Source organism: Arachis hypogaea, chromosome 20 (genome assembly GCF_003086295.3).
Source record: "Arachis hypogaea cultivar Tifrunner chromosome 20, arahy.Tifrunner.gnm2.J5K5, whole genome shotgun sequence".
Classification (NCBI taxonomy): Eukaryota; Viridiplantae; Streptophyta; class Magnoliopsida; order Fabales; family Fabaceae; genus Arachis; species Arachis hypogaea.
Window position 1 is genome coordinate 54,968,647 of NC_092055.1, and position 2,577 is coordinate 54,971,223.

The window sequence follows — 2,577 nt, forward strand, 5'->3', positions numbered from 1 at the left end:
CTTCTCCTCTCACTATGAAAACGTCCCCACTTGATTCATTCATGACCTCTAAATGTTCCATAGAAAGAACCTTCCTGATTGTGAACACTTGAAGGAGCTGGGAAGGAATGGTTTTGAGGCCAGGTGGGATTGGCAGATAATGACTTGATATCACGTTATCTCCCGGAGAAAAACCTTCAGTGGGAATTTTCTTGTTTCTCCACCCTCTTGGCAATTTCCCTATCATTCTTCCCTTTCTCTTGAGGATTTCTTCATTGACCCTTATGTCAGGAGGATCCTTCTGATCTGTTTCCATTGATTCTTGTGGCTTTAACTCTTGCAACTCTTGTTTGCCTTCCAAGGACTGTTTTAGAGTTTCAGCTGCTGGATTACTTTCCCCCAAACACAGATGGCTACTATCATCCTTAGGCTTTTCAGGTTCTGGTTCAGGCTCAGATGCAGGTTTGAAAACTTTGAAAATGAGCTGTTCATCATGTATTCTCAGAATTAGCTCTCCTTGTTCTACATCTATGAGCGCTCTAGTAGTGGCTAGAAATGGTCTGCCCAGAATGATAGGGTGTAAGTAGCTTTCCTCCATGTCCACAATGACAAAGTCTGTGGGGAAGTAATAATCCCCCACTTTCACCAGCACATTTTCAACTACCCCTTCAGCTTGCTTCTGAGTTTTGTCAGCCAGTTGTATGATTACATCAGTAGATCTCACCTCATTCAGTTGTAGCCTCTTCATAAGAGTTAGAGGCATCACATTTATGCCAGCTCCTAGATCACAGAATCCTCTGTCAATTTTTGTTTCCCCTATGATGCAAGGGATATGAAAACTTCCTGGGTCTGTTTTCTTAGAGACTGTGTCCTTCTTGATGAGGGCACTGCATTCTTTGTTCATTGTTACCGTTTGTCCTCCCTTCAAAACTCTTTTCTTGCTCAACAATTCCTTTAAATACTTGATGTGTGTAGGCATTTGATGGAGAATCTCAAGAAAGGGAATATTGATATGGAGAGAGTTAAATGTCTCTAAAAACCTTGAATAGGTTTTCCCTTTTTCACCTCCTCCTAACCTCTGAGGAAATGGTGCTTTTGGTTGGTATGTTTCCATCGTGCCTTTTTGCAGTCCCTTGGCTTGCTCAATTTCACTTTCCTGCTTAGCTTCCTCCACACCTTCCTTCAAGATTTCTGGCTCCTGTTCTGAGGATCTGATTCCTTCTTCTTCTGAGACTTCTTTCAATATGGTGATGGCTTTGCATTCTTCCCATCTCACTCCCTTTTGTTCCCCTTTAGGATTCTTTTCTGTGTCACTAGGGAACACTGCAGTTGATTTGGGGGCCTGTTGAGATAGCTCTCCTACTTGAGACTCCATCCTCTTGAGTTTTTCACCATGGTTTCTTAAGGTAGATCTCACATCATCCCTGAAGCTTTTCAATTCAATTATGTCCTGACCCATGTGTGCCAACACTCCTTCTATCCTGTTTAATTGATCTTGAAATTGTTGGTTCGGATTAGGTTGAGCAGGTTGAATATTTTGGCCATGATATGGTGGTTGAGAGTAAGTGTTTTGTGTGGCTTGGTATGATCTTTGGTTGGAGTTTTGGTATGTGGACTTGTTATGTTGGTTTTGCTGGTTTCCCCACCCAAAGTTTGGGTGATTTCTCCAGCCTGGGTTGTAAGTGTTGGAATGTGGATCATATGGTTGCCTTTGTTGATTTCCTACATAATTAGCCTCTTCCCAATCACCTCCTTCAGTACTTTCTTCCTCTTGATCTTGTGTGTGTATTGCAGCCACTTGTTTTGTTTCTAATTTCCTGGTGAGCTCTGCTAGTTGCTTGGCAAACACCTTGTTTTGGGCTAGAATTGTATCAACATGGTTCAGCTCCATGACTCCCTTAGTGTTGTGTCTCTCTGATGCATAGTAGTACTCATTCTCAGCCACTGTCTCAATCACTTCAATGGCTTCTTCCACAGTCTTTTTCCTGTTCAATGAACCTCCTGATGAATGGTCTACAGCCTTCTTTGATTCATAAGACAGTCCATCATAGAAAATATGCAATTGCACCCAGTCATGGAACATGTCTGGTGGGCATTTCCTTGTCAAATCCTTGAATCTCTCCCATGCCTCGTAGAGAGTTTCACCATCTTGTTGTCTAAAAGTCTGAACCTCAGATCGAAGCCTATTGACCTTTTGTGGGGGGTAGAAACGTGCCAGAAACTTGCTTTCCACCTCGTCCCAGGTTGTTAGGCTCCCCCTTGGGAATGATTCCAGCCACTTAGCTGCCTTGTCCCTAAGTGAAAATGGGAACAAAAGCAGTTTATAGGCATCTTCCTGGACTCCATTGGACTTCACAGTGTCGCAAATTCTCAGGAATTTTGTGAGATGTTGGTTTGGGTCTTCATTAGCACTTCCACCAAATGAACAATGATTCTCCACAAGTGATATTAGCTGTGGTTTGAGCTCAAAATTGTTGGCCTGAATGGGTGGTTTCTGGATGCTGCTACCACAATTCCCAGAGGTTGGGTTTATGTATGAACTAAGAACCCTCCTCTCAGGAATGGCATTGTTTCCATCAGCTCTCTCATGGTTGTGAA

General features: G+C 42.9%; 1 non-coding gene across 1 annotated transcript; it reads left to right on the forward strand.

Annotated features, from left to right (window-relative positions):
- Positions 1-2,060: 2,060 nt before the first annotated feature.
- LOC112787147 (small nucleolar RNA R71) lies at positions 2,061-2,164 on the forward strand. The gene has a single exon (XR_003194577.1). It is a non-coding gene; the product is annotated as a small nucleolar RNA R71 (small nucleolar RNA).
- Positions 2,165-2,577: the final 413 nt, after the last annotated feature.